The 21,357-nt window shown below is 34.4% G+C and overlaps 1 pseudogene; it reads left to right on the forward strand.

The window, feature by feature from the left end:
- Positions 1–14,767, forward strand: part of LOC143888966 (cytochrome P450 78A5 pseudogene) — a 29,712-nt pseudogene extending 14,945 nt beyond the window's left edge.
- Positions 14,768–21,357: the final 6,590 nt, after the last annotated feature.

The following is a 21,357-nucleotide window of genomic DNA, read 5'->3' on the forward strand; positions in this document are numbered from 1 at the left end:
GATGGAGATTGAAAAAATAGAAAGTTTTTTATTTTAGAAACTTTATAAAAAATATCTTTTAGGCATGGAAAACCCTAGAGATGATGTTAACGAGCTTTTAGCCAACTTTTGAGATGAGAATGAGAGGGGATTGAATCTTTGATTTAGTTGATTAAGGATGGAGTTTGCAAAAATAGAAAGTTTCTTATTTTAGAAAACTTTGTAAGACATCCATCTTTTAGACATACGAAACCTTAGAGATTTTGTCAAGTAGATTTTAGCCAAGTTTGGAAATGAGGATGAGATGGTATTGAATCTTAGATTTTGTTGATGAAGGATGGAGATTGAAAAAATAGAAAGTTTCTTATTTTAGGAAGTTTATATAACATCTGTCTTTTAGACATAGGAAGCCCTAGAGATAATACCAACGAGCTTTTAGTCAAGTTTTGGGAAGAGAATGAGAGGGTATTGAATATTAGATTTAGTTGATGAAGGATGGATATTGAAAAAATAGAAAGTTTCTTACTTTAGAAACATTATAAACTATTAATCTTTTAGACTTAGTAAACCCTAGAGATGATGTAAATGTGCTTTTAGGCAAGTTTGGAGATGAGGATAAGATGGTATTAAATCTTAGATTTAGTTGAAGAGGAATGGAGATTGAAAAAGTAGAAAGTTTTTTATTTTAGAAACTTTATAAAACATCTATCTTTTAGACACAGGAAACCCTAGAGATGATGTTAAAGAGCTTTTAGCCAACTTTTGAGATGAGTATGAGAGGGGATTGAATCTTAGATTTAGTTGATTAAGGATGGAGATTGAAAAAATAGAAAGTTTTTTATTTTAGAAACTTTGTAAGACTTCCATCTTTTAGACATACGAAACCCTAGAGATGTTGTCAAGTAGATTTTAGCCAAGTTTTGGGATAAGGATGAGATCGTATTGAATCTTAGATTCAATTGATGAAGGATTAAGATTGAAAAAATAGAAAGTTTCTTATTTTAGAAACTTTATAAAACATCTATCTTTTAGACATAGGAAGCTCTAGAGATAATACCGACGAGCTTTTAGCCAAGTTTTGGGATGAGAATGAGAGGCTATTGAATCTTAGATTTAGTTGATGAAGGATGGAAAATGAAAAAGTAGAAGGTTTCTTATTTTAGAAACTTTACAGGTTTCTTATTTTAGAAACTTTACAAACTATCAATATTTTAGACTTAATAAACCTTAGAGATGGTGTCAAGGAGCTTTTAGCTAAGTTTTGAGATAAGGATGATATGGTTTTGAATCTTAGATTTAGTTTACGACGGATGGAGATTGAAAAATTGAAAGTTTCATAGTTTAGAAACTACATAAAACATCAATCTTTTAGACATATGAAACCCTATAGACAGTTTGTTGTTTTAGAAACTATATAAAATATCAATCTTTTAGCCAAGTTTTGGGATGAGAATGAGATGGTATTGAATCTTATATTTAGTTGATGAAGGATGGATATTTAAAAAATAGAAAGTTTTTTATTTTAGAAACTTTATAAAACATCCATCTTTAAGACATATGAAACCCAAGAGATGATGTCCACGTGCGATTAGCCAACTTTTGAGATGAGAATGAGAGGGTATTGAATTTTATATTTAGTTGATTAAGGATAGAGATTGAAGAAATAGAAAGTTTTTTATTTTAGAAACTTTGTAAGACATCCAGCTTTTAGACATAGAAACTCTAGAGATGGTGTCATGGGGCTTTTAGCTAATTTTTGAGATGAGGATGAGATGGTATTGAATCTTAGATTTAGTTGATAAATGATGGAGATTTAAAAAATAGAAAGTTTCTTATTTTAGAAACATTATAAAACATCCATCTTTTAGACAGAGGAAACGCTATATATGGTGTCAAGGAACTTTTAGCCAAGTTTTGAGATGATGATGAGATGATATTGAATCTTTGATTTAGTTGATGAAGAATAGAGATTTAAAAAATAAATGGTTTTTTATTTTAGAAACTTTATAAGACATCAATCTTTTAGCAAAGGAAACCTTAAGGATGGTGTGAAGGAGCTTTTAGCCAAGTTTTGAGATGAGGATGAGATGGTATTGAATCTTAGATTAAGTTGATAAATGATAGAGATTGAAAAAATAGAAAGTTAGTTATTGTAGAAAGTTCAAAAAACATTCATCTTTTAGACATAAGAAACCCTATAGAGAGTTTCTTGTTTTAGAAACTATATAAAATATCAATCTTTTAGCGAAGTTCTGGGATGAGAATGAGCTGGTATTGAATCTTATATTTAGTTGATGAAGGATGGATATTTAATAAATAGGAAGTCTTCAATTTTAGAAACTTTATAAAACGTCTATGTTTAAGATTTAGTAAACACTAGAGAAGGTGTCAATGAGCTTTTAGCCAAGTTTTGAGATTAGGGTGAGAAGGTATTAGATCTAAGATTTAGCAAAGTTTCGAGATTATGGTGAGATGGTATTAAATCTTAGATTTAGTTTATAAAGGATGGAGGTTGAAAAAATAGAAAGTTTCTTATTATAGAAACTTTATAAAACTCTTAGATTTAGTTGATAAAAGGCGGAAATTGAAAAAATAGAAAGTTTCTTATTTTATGAACTTTATAAAATAATCATCTTTTAGACATACGAGATCTTAGAGATGGTGTGAAGGAGCTTTTAGCCTAGTTTTGGGATGATGAGAAGATGGTTTTATATCTTAAATTTAGTTGATCATGGATGGAGATTGAAAAAATAGAATGTTTCTTATTTTAGAAATGTTATAAAGCATCTATCTTTTACGGTTCTTCACACTAAAGCATCTATGTTTTAGATTTCTTATTTTAGAAACGTTACAGCCAAGTTTTGAGATTAGGGTGAGAAGGTATTAAATCTAAGATTTAAGTTGTAAGGGATGGAGATTGAAAAAATATGAAGTTTTTTATTTTAGAAACTTTATAAAACATCAATCTTTTAAACATAAGAAATCCTAGAAATTGTGTAAATGAGCTTTTAGCCAAGTTTCGAGATTAGGATGAGATAGTATTGAATCTTAGATTTAGTTGATAAAGGATGGAGATTAAAAATATAGAAAGTTTCTTATTTTAAAAACTTTATAAAACAACAATCTTTTAGACATAGGAGACCCTAGAGATGGTGTGAAGGAGCTTCTAGCTTAGTTTTGGGATTACGATAAGATGGTTTTGAATCTTAGATTTAGTTGATCATGGATGGAGATTGAAAAAATAGAATGTTTCTTATTTTAGAAACTTTATAAAGCATCTATCTTTTAGACATAGGAAACCCTAGAGATGATGTTAACGAGGTTTTAACCAAGTTTTGGGATGAGAATGAGAGGGTAATGAATGTTAGATTTAGTTGATCATAGATGAAGATTGAAAAAATAGAAAGTTTCTTATTTTAGAAACTTTATAAAGCATCTATCTTTTAGACATAGGAAACCCTAGAGATTGTGTCAAGGGGCTTTTAGCCAAGTTTTGAGATGACGATGAGTTGGTATTAAATCTTAGATTTACTTGATGAAGGATGGAGAACGAAAAAATAGAAAAGTTTCTTACTTTAGAAACTTTATTAAACATCCATATTTTAGACATAGGAAACCCTAGAGATGGTGTCAAGAAGCTTTTAGCTGAGTTTTGAGATGAGGATTAGATGATATTGAATCTTAGAGTTAGTTTATGAAGGATGTGTACTAAAAAAATAAAAAGTTTCTTATTTTAGAAACTTTATAAGACATCCATCTTTTAGACCTAGGAACGCGTAGAGATGGTGTCAAGGAGCTTTTAGCAAAGTTTTGAGATTATGGTGAGATGGTATTAAATCTTAGATTTAGTTTATAAATTATGGAGGTTGAAAAAATAGAAAGTTTCTTATTTTAGAAACTTTATAAAACTCTTAGATTTAGTTGGTAAATTATGGAGATTGGAAAAATAGAAATTTTCTTATTTTGTAAAGTTTATAAAATAATAATCTTTTAGACATAAGAGATCTTGAAGATGGTGTGAAGGAGCTTTTAGCCTAATTTTGGGATGATGATAAGATGGTTTTGTATCTTAGATTTAGTTGATAATGGATGGAGATTGAAAAAATAGAATGTTTCTTATTTTAGAAACGTTACAAAGCATCTATCTTTTAGACATGAGAAACCCTAGAGATAATGTCAATGAGGTTTTAACCGAGTTTTGGGATGACAATGTGAGGGTATTGAATCTTATATTTAATTGATGAAGGATGGAGATTAAAAAAATAAAAATTTTCTTATTTTACAAACTTTATAAACTATTAATCTTTTAGACTTAGTAGACCCTATAGGTGGTGTAAATGAGCTTTTAGCCAAGTTTGGAGATGGGGATGAGATGGCATTGAATCTTAGATTTAGTTGATAAGGGATGGAGATTGAAAGAATAGAAAGTTTCTTATTTTTGAAACTTTATAAAAAATATCTTTTAGGCATAGGAAACCCTAGAGATGATGTTAACGAGCTTTTAGCCAACTTTTGAGATAAGAATGAGAGGGGATTGAATCTTTGATTTAGTTGATTAAGGATGGAGATTGAAAAAATAGAAAGTTTCTTATTTTAGAAAACTTTGTAAGACATCCATCTTTTAGACGTACGAAACCCTAGAGATGTTGTCAAGTAGATTTTAGCTAAGTTTGGAAATGAGAATGAGATGGTATTGAATCTTAGATTTAGTTGATGAATGATGGAGATTGAAAAAATAGAAAGTTTCTTATTTTAGAAAGTGTATAAAACATCTGTCTTTTAGACATAGGAAGCCCTAAAGATAATACCAACGGGCTTTTAGTCAAGTTTTGGGAAGAGAATGAGAGGGTATTGAATATTAGATTTAGTTGATGAAGGATGTAGATTGAAAAAATAGAAAGTTTCTTACTTTAGAAATTTTATAAAATATTAATCTTTTAGACTTAGTAAACCCTAGAGATGGTGTAAATGAGCTTTTAGGCAAGTTTGGAGATGATGATAAGATGGTATTAAATCTTAGATTTAGTTGAAGAGGGATGGAGATTGAAAAAGTAGAAAGTTTTTTATTTTAGAAACTTTATAAAACATCTATCTTTTAGACACATGAAACCCTAGAGATGATGTTAAAGAGCTTTTAGCCAACTTTTGAGATGAGTATGAGAGGGGATTGAATCTTAGATTTAGTTGATTAAGGATGGATATTGAAAAAATAGAAAGTTTTTTATGTTAGAAACTTTGTAAGACTTCCATCTTTTAGACATACGAAACCCTAGAGATGTTGTCAAGTAGATTTTAGCCAAGTTTTGGGATAAGGATGAGATCGTATTGAATCTTAGATTCAGTTGATGAAGGATTAAGATTGAAAAAATAGAAAGTTTCTTATTTTAGAAACTTTATAAAACATCTGTCTTTTAGACATAGGAATCTCTAGAGATAATACCGACGAGCTTTTAGCAAAGTTTTGAGATGAGAATGAGTGGGTATTGAATCTTAGATTTAGTTGATGAAGGATGGAGATTGAAAAAGTAGAAGGTTTCTTATTTTAGAAACTTTACAAAATATCAATATTTTAGACTTAATAAACCTTAGAGATGGTGTCAAGGAGCTTTTAGCCAAGTTTTGAGAGCAGGATGATATGGTTTTGAATCTTAGATTTACTTTACGACGGATGGAGATTGAGAAATTGAAAGTTTCGTAGTTTAGAAATTACATAAAACATCAATCTTTTAGACATATGAAACCCTATAGACAGTTTCTTGTATTAGAAACTCTATAAAATATCAATCTTATAGCTAAGTTTTGGGATGAGAATGAGATGATATTAAATCTTATATTTAGTTGATGAAGGATCGATATTTAAAAAAAAGAAAGTTTTTTACTTTAGAAACTTTATAAAACATCCATCTTTAAGACATGAAACCCTAGAGATGATGTCCACGTGCGATAAGCCAACTTATAAGATGAGAATGAGAGGGTATTAATTTTATATTTAGTTGATTAAGGATGGAGATTGAAGAAATAGAAAGTTTTTTTATTTTAGAAACTTTGTAAGACATCCAGCTTTTAGACATAGAAACCCTAGAGATGGTGTCATGGGGCTTTTAGCTAATTTTTGAGATGAGGATGAGATGGTATTGAATCTTAGATTTAGTTGATAAAGGATGGAGATTGAAAAAATTGAAAGTTTCTTATTTTAGAAACTTTATAAAATATCATTCTTTTAGATATAGGAAACGCTATATATGGTGTCAAGGAACTTTTAGCCGAGTTTTGAGATGATGATGATATGATATTGAATCTTTGATTTAGTTGATGAAGAATATAGATTTAAAAAATAGATGGTTTCTTATTTTAGAAACTTTGTAAGACATCAATCTTTTAGCAAAGGACACCTTAGGGATGGTGTGAATGAGCTTTTAGCCAAGTTTTGAGATGATGATGAGATGGTATTGAATCTTAGATTTAGTTGATAAAGGATAGAGATTGAAAAAATAGAAAGTTAGTTACTGTAGAAAGTTTAAAAAACATTCATCTTTTAGACATATGAAACCCTATAGAGTGTTTCTTGTTTTAGAAACTATATAAAATATCAATCTTTTAGCGAAGTTTTGGGATGAGAATGAGATGGTATTGAATCTTTTATTTAGTTGATGAAGGATGGATATTTAATAAATAGAAAGCCTTCAATTTTAGAAACTTTATAAAACATCTATGTTTAAGATTTAGAAAGTTTCTTATTTTACAAACTTTATAAAACAACAATCTTTTAGACATAGGAGACCCTAGAGATGGTGTGAAGGAGCTTCTAGCTTAGTTTTGGGATTATGATAAGATGGTTTTGAATCTTAGATTTAGTTGATCATGGATGGAGATTGAAAAAATAGAAAGTTTCTTATTTTAGAAACTTTATAAAGCATCTATCTTTTAGACATTGGAAACCCTAGAGATGATGTTAATGTGGTTTTAACCAAGTTTTGGGATGAGAATGAGAGGGTAATGAATCTTAGATTTAGTTGATCATAGATGGAGATTGAAAAAATAGAAAGGTTCTTATTTTAGAAACTTTAAAAAGCATCTATCTTTTAGACATAGGAAACCCTAGAGATTGTGTCAAGGGGCTTTTAGCCAAGTTTCGAGATGACGATGAGTTGGTATTAAATCTTAGATTTAGTTGATGAAGGATGGAGAACGAAAAAATAGAAAAGTTTCTTACTTTAGAAACTTTATAAAACATCCATCTTTTAGACATAGGAAATCCTAGAGATGGTATCAAGAAGCTTTTAGCTAAGTTTCGAGATGAGGATTAAATGATATTGAATCTTAGAGTTAGTTTATGAAGGATGTGGACTAAAAAAATAAAAAGTTTCTTATTTTAGAAACTTTATAAGACATCCATCTTTTAGACATAGGAACCCGTAGAGATGGTGTCAAGGAGCTTTTAGCAAAGTTTTGAGATTATGGTGAGATGGTATCTTTGATTTAGTTTATAAATGATGGAGGTTGAAAAAATAGAAGGTTTCTTATTTTAGAAACTTTATAAAACTCTAAGATTTAATTGGTAAATGATAGAGATTGGAAAAATAGAAAGTTTCTTATTTTATAAACTTTATAAAAAAATAATCTTTTAGATATAAGAGATCTTAAAGTGGTGTGAAGGAGCTTTTAGCCTAGTTTTGGGATGATGATATGATGGTTTTGTATCTTAGATTTAGTTGATAATGGATAGAGATTGAAAAAAATAGAATGTTTCTTATTTTAGAAACATTATAAAGCATCTATCTTTTAGACATAAGAAACCCTAGAGATAATGTCAACGAGGTTTTAACCGAGTTTTGGGATGAGAATGTGAGGGTATTGAATCTTAGATTTAATTGATGAAGGATGGAGATTAAAAATATTGAAAGTTTCTTATTTTAGAAACTTTAGAAACTATTAATCTTTTAGACTTAGTAAACCCTAGAGATGGTGTAAATGTGCTTTTAGCCAAGTTTGGAGATAAGGATGAGATGGTATTGAATTTTAGATTTAGTTGATAAGAGATAGAGATTGAAAAAATAGAAAGTTTTTTATTTTAGAAACTTTATAAAACATCTATCTTTTAGGCATAAGAAACCCTAGAGATGATGTTAACGAGCTTTTAGGCAACTTTTGAGATGAGAATGAGAGAGGATTGAATCTTAGATTTAGTTTATTAAGGATGGAGATTGAAAAAATAGAAGGTTTCTTATTTTAGAAAGCTTAGTAAGACATCCATCTTTTAGACATACGAAACCCTAGAGATGTTGTTGTGTAGATTTTAGCCAAGTTTTGAGATGAGGATGAGATGGTATTGAATCTTAGATTTAGTTGATGAAGGTTGGAGTTTGAAAAAATAGAAAGTTTATTATTTTAGAAACTTTATAAAACATCTGTCTTTTAGAGATAGGAAGCCCTAGAGATAATACCAACAAGATTTTAGCCAAGTTTGGAGATGAGAATGAGAGGGTATTGAATCTTAGATTTAGTTGATGAAGGATGGAGAATGAAAAAATAGAAAGTTTCTTATTTTAGAAACTTTATAAACTATTAATCTTTTAGACTTAGTAAACCCTAGAGATTGTGTAAATGTGCTTTTAGCCAAGTTTGGAGATGAGGATAAGATGGTATTGAATCTTAGATTTAGTTGATGAGGGATGGAGATTGAAAACGTTGAAAGTTATTTATTTTCTAAACTTTATAAAACATCTATCTTTTAGACATAGGAAACCCTAGAGATGATGTTAACGAGCTTTTAGGCAACTTTTGAGATGAGAATGAGAGGGGATTGAATCTTAGATTTAGATGATTAAGGATGAAGATTGAAAAAATAGAAAGTTTCTTATTTTAGAAACTTTGTATGACATCCATCTTTTAGACATACGAAACACTAGAGATGTTGTCAAGTAGATTTTAGCCAAGTTTTGAGATGAGGATGAGATGGTATTGAATCTTAAATTTAGTTGATGAAGGATGAAGATTAAAAAAAAAAAAGTTTCTTATTTTAGAAACTGTATAAAACATCTGTCTTTTAGACATCGGAAACCCTAGAGATAATACCAACGAACTTTTAGCCAAGTTTTGGGATGAGAATGAGAGGGTATTGAATCTTCGATTTAGTTGATGAAGGATGGAGATTGAAAAAGTAGAAGGTTTCTTATTTTAGAAACTTTACAAAATATCAATCTTTTAGACTTAATAAACCTTAGAGATGGTGTGAAGTAGCTTTTAGCCAAGTTTTGAGATCGGGATGATATGGTTTTGAATTTTAGATTTAGTTTAAGACGGATGGAGATTGAAAAATTGAAAGTTTCATAGTTTAGAAACCACATAAAACATCAATCTTTTAGACATATGAAACCTTATAGAGAGTTTCTTGTTTTAGAAACTATATAAAATATCAATCTTTTAGCCAAGTTTTGGGGATGCGAATGAGATGGTATTGAATCTTATATTTAGTTGATGAAGGATGAATATTTAAAAAATAGAAAGTTTTTTATTTTAGAACCTTTATAAAACATCCATCTTTTAGACACCCAAGAAATGATGTCAACGTGCTATTAGCCAACTTTTGAGATGAGAATGAGAGGGTATTGAATCTAATATTTAGTTGATTATGGATGGAGGTTGAAAAAATAGAAAGTTTTTTTTTTTTTTAGAAACTTTATAAGACATCCAGCTTTTAGACATAAGAAACCCTAGAGATGGTGTCATGGGGCTTTTAGCTAAGTTTTGAGATGAGGATGGGATGGTATTGAATCTTAGATTTAGTTGATAAAGGATGGAGATTGAAAAAATAGAAAGTTTCTTATTTTAGAAACTTTCTAAAACATCCATGTTTTAGACATAGGAAACCGTATATATGGTGTCAAGGAACTTTTAGCCGAGTTTTGAGATGATGATGAGATGATATTGAATCTTAGATTTAATTGATGAAGAATAGAGATTTAAAAAATAGATGGTTTGTTATTTTAGAAACTTTGTAAGACATCTATCTTTTACCAAAGGAAACCTTTGGGATGGTGTCAAGGAGCTTTTAGCCAAGTTTTGAGATGAGGATGAGATGGTATTGAATCTTAGATTTAGGTGATAGAGGATAAAGATTGAAAAAATAGAAAGTTAGTTATTGTGGAAAGTTTAAAAAACATTCATCTTTTAGACATATGAGAGCCTAGAGACGGTGTCAATGAGCTTTTAGCCATGTTTTGGGATGAGGATGAGCGGGTATTGAATCTTAGATTTAGTTGATTAATGTGGAGATTGTAAAAATAGAAAGTTCCTTATTTTAGAAACTTTATCAAACATCAATCTTTTAGACATAAGAAGCCTTAGAGATGATATCAACAAGCATTTAGCCATGTTTTGGGATGAGAATGAGAGGGAATTGACTCTTAGATTTAGTTGATGAAGGATGGAGATTGAAAAAATAGAAAGTTTCTTATTATATAAACTTTACAAAATATCAATCTTTTAAACTTAGTAAACCGTAAAGATAGTGTCAACGAGCGTTTAGCCAAGTTTTGAGATGAGGATGAGATGGTATTGAGTCTTAGATTTTGTTGATGATAGATTGAGATTGAAAAAGAGAAAGTTTCTTATTTTAGAAACTTTATAAAACAAACATATTTTAGACATAAGAATCCCAAGATATGTTGTCAATGTGCTTTTAGCTAAGTTTTGGGATGAAGTTGAGATGGTATTGAATCGTAGATTTAGTTGGAGAAGAATAGAGATTGGAAAACAGAAAGTTTATTATTTTAGAAACTGTATAAAACATCCACCTTTTAGACATCAGAAACCCTATAGATGGTGTCCATGAGCTTTTAGCTAAGTTTTGAGATTATGAACTTAGCTAAGTTTTGAGTTTTGAGATGGTGTCCATGAACTTTGAGCCTCGGTCTTGAACAGAAACTACTCTCTAGCTGTCTTGAACAGAAGAACGTGAGTTAGAACGGGGTTTTTCTTTCTCAAGATCGGATTCCGGTGGCCTACAGGCGAGGTTTCCGGCAGCCATCCGGCGGTAGATTGAGAGATTTCGGCCGTAGAATGGAGGAGATTTACTTTTCCGGTGGAGGCGATCTTTTGATTCCCTAGAGATTCACTTGATCTGTTTCCCGTTCTTGAATCCGATCATTCCGTTTTGCTATCTTGTTTTTGCCGTGAAGAAGCTTTTTTTCTTTCTGGTGAGGCTCTTAAAGGTACAATCAAAGAAAGCATCCTTCGCCCAACATCTTATCCCTTACAGGAAGAAGCTTGCAAGATATCCTTCCCTGTTATGGAACCCCCTGATCCAGGGATTCAAACAGGCCTGAAATCCCCTTTCCAGCAAGCTTCGGATGGATGGCCGATCCAGTATCATCTAGCACCTGGTCTCTTCAATCATTTTGAAGAACTCAAAAACAAAAAACCCTCCATTCAAAACCCTCCCCATGTTCCCCATCATTTTGACAATCCCCCATTGAAAGGAAAAGAGTGCTCGCTCTCTTCTGTCAGCGTCTCCTCATCCCAAGCTCTTGAAACCCAGAACCTGTACTGGCCAAATGAAAAACAAAAATCAGAAACCCCCCTAGGACCCACACCTCCCTTCTTCTGGAACTCTCCTCCAAGCTCAACCCTTTGGATAACCTAGATTTGGACCCTAGTACCCACTTCAAAAGAGGAACCCGCACCCATAAAATTTTCGATAGACCTCAAAAGGCAGCCTCTTCTTCTCCCAAAACAATCACCTCCAGGAGGAAACCTGATTCTCATCCTTACATCAGACCCCTTTCGATGCATTCTCTGGACCCTCAATCAGTAACGCATCTAAACCCCCCACCACTAGCAAACCTCTCCTCCTTCTTCAACACCCCACCATCAGAGCATGTGCAATCCTTGAACTCAGTTTTTCCAAAAACTCAAAAAGCTCTCTGCGGCTCAGGTGCCATTGCCATGGCAAACCCCCCCACCCGAGTGAACTCACTTCATCAACTTAGTTGTGAATCCCCTGTCTCCTCAGGCCCATTGCCAAACCAGAACCTTGTGCAAGCGGGAAAATTCCAGATATTGACGGGCTTGCATAATGGGCGCCAAAGCCTATTTGAAAATATTAATGGTGTATTCTCAAAAATCCAAACCCCTCCCTTCCCGCCATCTAAAATCAATGGAGATTCCATAGATAGAAACCCCTCCGCCCAATCAAAAAGCTCTGCCCTCATCCAGGAACCTTCCCAGGACCAAAATTGGACAGCCTTATTGCCCCCTACCAACAACAAACCTGAAATCCCTGCTGCTCAAATCCCCTTGCCTTCTCCCCCTCTTACCTCTGTTCCTTCACCTCCCCCTTGGAAGGCTCTGTTCTCCTCCTCAAAACCGGGAGTAGTCGACACCAAAATTGAGTATCATGCCCCTATTGAACCTGACCAAGGACCCATAAGAGCCCAATTTGGTGAAGCAGACTTTCAAAAAGCTGAATCAATGTGGAGCCACTGCCTTCTAGGCTACTTCCTTGGGAGGAGACCTTTCTACCTCTCTCTAAAGGAGCAACTCCTTCGGAAATGGAAGATCAAAGGCGATTTCAACCTCATGGCTTTACCAAACAGTTTCTTCCTCTTCCGCTTTAGCAATGAAGAAGATTGCACAAAGGTGCTGGAAACACCTACAACCTATAGAGGCAGAAACCTGATCATCCAAAGATGGACCCCAAACTGCGCCTTGGAGAAGAAGAAGCTCACTTCTATACCCCTATGGATCAAATTCCCTGGCCTTCACCTGAAGTATTGGACCCAGACAGGATTGGGAAAATTGGCAAGTCTAGTAGGGAAGCCCCTCTACATGGACACCCAGACCGCTGAGGGTACTCGTTTTACCTTCACTAGAGCTTGTGTTGAAGTCTCTGCTGAGGACCCTGAAATAAACAAGAGGGGGGGAGGGTGAATTGATTTTAACAATTAATTAGCCCTTTTGAAAATTAATTATAAACCCTAATTTGAATTTTCTTCTCTTGATTGAATTTTTGGTTAGTGCAAATAAGATTGAAAGACAAAGTGAAATGTTAAACCAAAAAGAATGAAAGTGCAATATAATGGAAGAGACACACCGATGTATAGTGGTTCGGGCAAAGCCCTACTCCACTCTTCTTAAGATCGTCCTTAAGGATTTCCACTATGCGAGACCTCCACGATGCCCGGCTCCGAGGCGGTTACACTTCCAAGGGATATTAAATGAGGATGCCCTTACACCTTTACAATGACTCTCCTTCTTCACCGAGTTCTAAGCGATTGCTCTCTAGGAAATTAAGATAGGATGCCCTTACACCATTACAAGAATTAGAAGAGAGATAGCTTGGCTTCTTCTTGAAAGCTTGATGCTCTTTGTAGTCCCTTGATTGCTCTTCAATGATGGTTGCCCCTCCAAATCCAAACTCAATAGATTTGCAAGTGCAAGGCAAGTTTGGAAAAATCAAAATCTTAAGCTTGAAAGGGTTGCAAGTTTGCTTGAATGCTTAAGGGAGTTTTTCAAATGATCAAGAGAGAGGAAATAATCCTCTTGATGTTATATATATAGTCCCTAATCAAAATATGACCGTTTGGGGGTGTAGATAACAAAACCAAGAATTAATTCAAATCCCAACGGCTATATTTTGGTATGTCGCGAGGTTCTCGGAGCTCCGAGAATTCTCGGAGTTCCGAGAAATATTCTCGGAGTTCCGAGAGAACGGCCAGAAGAAGAAAATATTCTACTGGACCATTTCTCGGAGTTCCGAGAAAATGGCCAGAAGCTACTGGACCATTTCTCGGAGTTCCGAGAAGCCTAAAAATCAGCATATTTTAAGTTTTTATTGCTTGTTTGATTTTTGGCTTTTGGAACTCAACTCCTATGATAATTTTGGAATGTTTATGAAGGTCCCAACATGTTGGTCCACCACATAACCATTCACTAAACCTTTAAAGTTCTTTAAGTGTTTTTGAAAACTATTTTTAAAACACTTTGCCTTGACTTGAAAAGCTAAAGAGAAGGGATGTACAATGATACCTATGTAGCTTTCAATTTCTCTTTAGTCTTGGTCTTCAATTGATCTTCCACCTTGTGTATGCTTGCTTGAGAGATGAGGTGAGCTTCACTTAGCCCCTTTGACTCTTGTATGGGACATCTCCAAGCATGACCATGTAGTTTGTTGGTTTCTTCAATGATCAATCCTATCTTAAACACAACACTTCAAGGCAAATTGATTAGTATTCAATAACACAATCAATTATGTTTAGAATCATCAAAACAAGATAGGAGAGTAGACCCTTGGGCTTACAATCTCCCCCTTTTTTATGATGACAAACAAAATTGATTATGAGGTGTGTGTGGAGTGACAAAGTAGGCAAGTGAATGCTGGAACTCCCCCTCAATATATGCACACAGAAAAATGATAGCAATTATAAGCATATGGTGCATATAGTCAATTGAATAGATAATCAATTTCAAACTTCTCCCCCTTTTGTCATCGACAGAAAGGGTGTAAAAAAAATAAAAAATAAAAATAAAGCAATTTAAGAGTAGATAAAGATTTAGTTTGGTACTCCCCATAAATCAATGCTTATGGTATAAAAATATATAACCAAGTAATGCACATATACCTGTTCATGATCGAGATGTTGACATATGTCAAAAAGTTAGGTATTTTAATTAAAGTGAAGGTACCTCTCAAACTTAGAAAACTAAGAAGGCTAAGAGTACCAATTGAGTAGTTTTTAAGATTAATATTTGACATCTCATTCATGCAGATACTATCAAGCAAGAGTGATATATATAAATACTATATAGATAAGCTGGTGAAAGGCACAAAGTATTTATTTGGCAATTTCTTTGCATAATCCATCAATGTGCTTTTCATCCATAAGACTTGTGCACAGCAAGCTCCAGCTGCCACATATTCTGCTTCTGTTGTGGACAGAGCTACTGAATTTTGCTTCTTGCTAAACCATGAAACAAGTGATTTACCCAAGAATTGGCAAGCCCCACTAGTGCTTTTCCTATCTACTCTATATCCGGCGAAGTCTGCATCTGAATATCCGATGAGAGTAAAGGAATATGATCTTTCATACCATAATCCTAGACTTTGGGTTCCTCTTAAGTACTTGAAGATCTTCTTGACTGCCGATAGGTGAGACTCTTTTGGATCCGATTGAAATCGAGCACAGAGACAGACAGTAAACATAATGTCTGGTCTGCTGGCTGTCAAATAGAGTAAGCTACCTATCATACCCCTATACATCTTTTGATCTATAGATTTGCCAAATTCATCCTTTTCTAGCTTAGCAGTAGTACTCATGGGAATTCTTGATGTCTTACTGCTATCCATGCTATACTTCTTTAATAACTCCTTTGTATATTTTTCTTGGTTTAAAAATATCCCATTTTTGTATTATTTAATTTGGAGTCCTAAGAAGTAGGTTAACTCACCCATCATGCTAATTTCAAATTCATTTTTCATTAGAGTTGCAAATTCATCACACAATTTTTGATTAGTTGAGCCACAGATGGTATCATCCACATAGATCTGGACAAGGAGGATATCTTGATTTTCTCTTTTGATAAATAATGTTTTATCCATCTTTCCCATCTCAAAACCTTTTTCAACTAAGAAAGTGCAAAGCCTCTCATACCAAGCTCTAGGAGCTTGCTTTAATCCATATAAAGCTTTATCAAGCCTGAAGACATGATTTGGGTGTTTGAAGTCTTCAAAACCTGGAGGTTGCTCAACATACACTTCCTCTTGGATATAGCCATTTAGGAAGGCACTTTTGACATCCATTTGATATAGTTTAAATCCTTTATGAGATGCATATGCCAAGAGTATCCTAATAGCCTCCATACCGGCAACAGGAGCAAATGTCTCATCATAGTCTATTCCCTCCTCCACTTGGGCTACAAGCCTAGCTTTATTTCTAGTGATAATTCTATTTTCATCCAATTTATTTCTATACACCCATCTCGTGCCAATGACTGGATGATCACTAGGTCTAGGCACTAGCCTCCACACCTTGTTCCTTTCGAATTGACTTAACTCTTCTTGCATAGCCATCAACCAATATTCATCCTTTTCAGCTTCTTTGATGGATTTAGGTTATAATTCGGATAGGAACGCCAAATTGTTACTCACACTACGGTAGTATGATCTAGCTCTTACTGGTGATGTGGCATCACCTAAAATTTGGGATTCAGGATGATCTACCAATGTTCTCCTATCCCTAGGTAATGAGTTATCATTTTCATTTTCTACTTCCTCACTAGGTAATGTATGACTTGTAGATGCATGAGGAGGAGCACTTAATTTAGGTAAAAGATGTTCAATGGGTTCATCCTCATCATGTGGCATTTCGTGAGGTGTTGGCTCTCTCTCATCAAATGTCACATGCATGGATTCTTCGACAACTAGGGTTCTTCTATTAAATACTCTATATGCCTTGCTATGTGAAGAATACCCTAAGAATATTCCATCATCCGACTTCTTATCAAATTTTTGTAAATTATCTTTAATATTTAAAATGAAGCATTTACATCCAAACACTCTAAAATAGCTTATATTTGGTTTCAAGTTTTTCCACAGCTCATAAGGTGTTTTCTTAGAAATTGGCCTTAAATATACCCTGTTTATGATATAGCAAGCGGTGCTAACCGTTTCCGCCCAAAAATATCTAGATAGATCATTTTCATGCAACATAGTTCTAGCCATATCTTGGAGAGTTCGATTCTTTCTTTCTACAACTCCATTTTGTTGAGGTGTTCTAGGTGCGGAAAAATTATGTTTTATGCCATGTTCATTACAGTAAGTGTCAAAATGTATATTTTCAAATTCCGTTCCATGATCACTTCTAATGTAAGAGATAGCAATACCTTTTTCATTTTGTATTTGATTGCACAATATAAGGAAGTTTTCATAAGTTTCATCTTTGTGTGCTAGAAATATGACCCATGTAAATCGTGAGTAGTCATCCACAACTACAAACACGTACCTCTTTCCTCCTAGGCTACTAGTCTTCATTGCTCCAAAAAGATCCATATGAAGTAGTTCCAAGGGGTAGGAGGTTGAAATCATATTTTTAAGGGCAAATGAGCTCTTCAATTGTTTCCCTAATTGACAAGTTCTACAAATGTGATCTTTGGTGTATTTGAACTTAGGCAATCCTCTAACAACTTCTTTTGAGGAGAGGGTCGAAATGAGATCCATTCCGGCATGACCCAACCTCCTATGCCATAGGCAAGAATCTTCACTAATGGCATTAAGACAAGTCACATTTTGGAGTCTAAGATCATCTAGTCCAATGGTGTAAATGTTATTGTCTCTAGAACCTATGAATTTTACTTTTCCATCTATCTTATTTTTAACAATACATTTGTCGGGATTGAAGACTACTTCAAAACCATTATCACATAATTGACTATGCTAATAAGATTATGGGACAAGCCATCAACAAAGAGTACATCATGTAAGAGAGAGGTAGAGTTACCTATGGTGCCTTCACCTTTGACTTTTCCTTTCTTATCATCTCCAAAGGTAACGTCTCCACCATCCTTGAGTGATAGGGATGCGAATTGAGTAAGGTCTCCTGTCATGTGTCTAGAGCATCCACTATCAAGGTACCATGTGTTCTTCTTGTTATGGCTTTTAAGGCATACCTACATATGAATAGGCAAGTGAGATCCCTTAGGTACCCAAATCTTCCTAATCTTGCTATGTTCATTTATTTTCACTTTAGAGTTCAATTTGATTTTATCTTGTTTAGCATGCATGCAAGCAACCTTATAATGACCTTCTAGACCACAGTAAAAACAAATTTTGGTACCACTAGAAGAAGCCTTTTCAAATTTGTTTTTATAGTTAGATATTGTAGTATTTCATTTATGTCCAAGTCCACTTTTGTCACTTGACATTCTTTGAATATTAACAAGCCTATCCAATTTCAATGAACTATTTTCAAATTTTTCAAAAAATTTCTTTAGTTCATCATATTCAAAAGATAGTTTACCATTTTCATGCTTTAGCTTGTTGTTTTCAATAGAAAGCTCTTGTCGATTTTCATTCAAAATCTTAATGGTAGCATTTAACTTATGAATTTCTACTTTGTATTTTTCATTTTCATCATCTAAAAATTCATGATCTTTCCTTAACCAACCAAATTCTTTTGTCAAGTTAGCAAGAGAGTTTTCAAGTGATGCATTTTTATCAAATTGAATCTCAAGTTCATCATGTGCATTTTGTAAGGAATCTAGAACTTCTTTTAAGACAATGACATCATTTAAAGTGTTTACCTCGTTATTGTCGTTTGTTGAGGCCATGAAGCAAACGTTTCTTGCTATCAAGCAATCTTCCCCATCGTTTTGTTCGCCTTCGCTTTCAATTTTCTCATCCCATGTGGCGGTCATTCCTTTCTTGCCTTCTCTTTTCTTGAAGCGATTATTTCAAGTAGGCTCATTGTTGAGTGAACAATCCGGGCGAATGTGTCCAAGCTTTTTGCAACCGTAGCATCGGGGTTGAGAAGATCCATCACCAAGTTCTTCTTTCTTCTTGAATGGAGGATTGGTCCTATTTCTCATGCCTCCCATATTCCTTTGCAAGAATTTGATCCTTCTTGTTAGGAGGGCAACTTCATCTTCCATGTCTTCCTTTGTATCTTCATTGTCACCTACATTACAAGCAAAAGCAACTCCTTTTCCTTTTTCAATTTTAGTTTCAATTTCGGGTACTTTTGTTTTGAAAATCATTTCATGGGTTATCAAGGACCCTATTAGTTCATCTAGGTTCAACGTATTCATGTCCTTGGCTTCCGTGATTGCGGAGGTTTTGGATTCCCATGACAAAGGTAGGGACCTAAGGATTTTGGTCACTAAATCTCTATTAGAAAATTGTTTTCCAAGTCCCCTTAGTCCATTTACAAGATTAGTGAATCTAGTGTACATGTCGGCAATTGTTTCATCGGGTGTCATTTGAAAGAGTTCATATTGCCGAAAAAGATGGTTCATTTTAGATTCTTTGACTTGGTTGGTTTCCTCATGGGTGACTTCTAAGGTATCCCAAATTTCCTTAGCCGAATTCAAATTAGATACTCTACTGAATTCTCCGGGAGACAAAGCACAAATAAGGGAATTCATGGCTTTGGCATTATAATTTGAAGCTTGTTGTTCGACTTCGGTCCAATCATTTAAATTTCTTGTGGGTAATGTATATTCATTATTAATGGCTCTCCACATTTGATAATCTTGGGTTAAGAAGATTTTCATTTTAGTTTTCCAAAAACCATAGTTTGTTCCATCAAAATAGGGTGGCCTAGTGTTTGAGTAACCTTTATGGTGTTGAGGATGGTTTGCCATTTTAGAATCTTTACTCTAGACCGGTTAGGGTTTCAAAAGCTTAGAGACGAGGCTTTGATACCAATTGAAATAAACAAGAGGGGGGGTGAATTGATTTTAACACTTAATTAGCCCTTTTGAAAATTAATTATAAACCCTAATTTGAATTTTCTTCTCTTGATTGAATTTTTGGTTAGTGCAAATAAGATTGAAAGACAAAGTGAAATGTTAAACCAAAAAGAATGAAAGTGCAAGATAATGGAAGAGACACACCGATGTATAGTGGTTCGGGCAAAGCCCTACTCCACTCTTCTTAAGATCGTCCTTAAGGATTTCCACTATGCAAGACCTCCACGATGCTTGGCTCCGAGGCGGTTACACTTCCAAGGGATATTAAATGAGGATGCACTTACACCTTTACAATGACTCTCCTTCTTCGCCGAGTTCTAAGCGATTGCTCTCTAGGAAATTAAGATAGGATGCCCTTACACCTTTACAAGAATTAGAAGAGAGATAGCTTGGCTTCTTCTTGAAAGCTTGATGCTCTTTGTAGTCCCTTGATTGCTCTTCAATGATGGTTGCAAATGATAGCTCTAAATCCAAACTCAATAGATTTGCAAGTGCAAGGCAAGTTTGGAAAAATCAAAATCTTAAGCTTGAAAGGGTTGCAAGTTTGCTTGAATGCTTAAGAGAGTTTTTCAAATGATCAAGAGAGAGGAAATAATCCTCTGGATGTTATATATGTAGTCCTTCATCAAAATATGACCGTTTGGGGGTGTAGATAACAAAAACCAAGAATTAATTCAAATCCCAACGGCTATATTTTGGTCTGTCGCGAGGTTCTCGGAGTTCCGAGAACCATTCCCGGAGCTCCGAGAATTCTCGGAGTTCCGAGAGAACGGCCAGAAGAAGAAAATATTCTACTGGACCATTTCTCGGAGTTCCGAGAAAATGGCCAGAAGCTACTGGACCATTTCTCGGAGTTCCGAGAGAACTCTCGGAGTTCCGAGCTCGGAGCTCCGAGAAAAATCTCGAAGTTCCGAGAAGCCTAAAAATCAGCATATTTTGAGTTTTTATTGCTTGTTTGATTTTTGGCTTTTGGAACTCAACTCCTATGATAATTTTGGAATGTTTATGAAGGTCCCAACATGTTGGTCCACCACATAACCATTCACTAAACCTTTAAAGTTCTTTAAGTGTTTTTGAAAACTATTTTTAAAACACTTTGCCTTGACTTGAAAAGCTAAAGAGAAGGGATGTACAATGATACCTATGTAGCTTTCAATTTCTCTTTAGTCTTGGTCTTCAATTGATCTTCCACCTTGTGTATGCTTGCTTGAGAGATGAGGTGAGCTTCACTTAGCTCCTTTGACTCTTGTATGGGACATCTCCAAGCATTACCATGTAGTGTGTTGGTTTCTTCAATGATCAATCTTATCTTAAACATAACACTTCAAGGCAAATTGATTAGTATTCAATAACACAATCAATTATGTTTAGAATCATCAAAACAAGATAGGAGAGTAGACCCTTTGGCTTACAGGCGGCCGGCGAAGCAGCATGGGCCCAAGCCCTTCTTGTTCCTCCCTTTCCTTCTGCCAAGTTCTGGCCAGGGGGTTGGGTTCGAGCACATCCCAGAAGGATCTCCCTGGTTTCAGTAATGGAACCACCTGACCCTGGTAGGAATTCCTTCCCCTGCCTTCGGGGTGTAGAAGGAGATGGGTGGCCAATGCAATGCTCCCCATTGGATAACTTCTATTCTTTCATCGGCAATCTCCGGGAAAAAAACCAGGCAGCATGCGCTCTTGGATTGGTTCAACCCGCTGCTGATGAAATACTTGAAGAAGAATCTGGGAAATCCTCACCAAAAGCTGTTTCTCATGGTGAGCTTATCTCTGATGAAGAGTATAGCTTGGAAAAGTTTCAACCTTCCTACTCTGAACTTGCTGAGGGCCCAAGCCCTTCTAGTTTTCTCAAATTCAAATCTGAGGACTCGTGCTCTGCTCGGAACCGACAAGATAGGGCCCATGCCTTTCTCGTCTC

Source organism: Tasmannia lanceolata, unplaced genomic scaffold (genome assembly GCF_043159265.1).
Source record: "Tasmannia lanceolata isolate RefF3 unplaced genomic scaffold, GAP_Taslan_0.1 ptg000012l, whole genome shotgun sequence".
Classification (NCBI taxonomy): domain Eukaryota; kingdom Viridiplantae; phylum Streptophyta; class Magnoliopsida; order Canellales; family Winteraceae; genus Tasmannia; species Tasmannia lanceolata.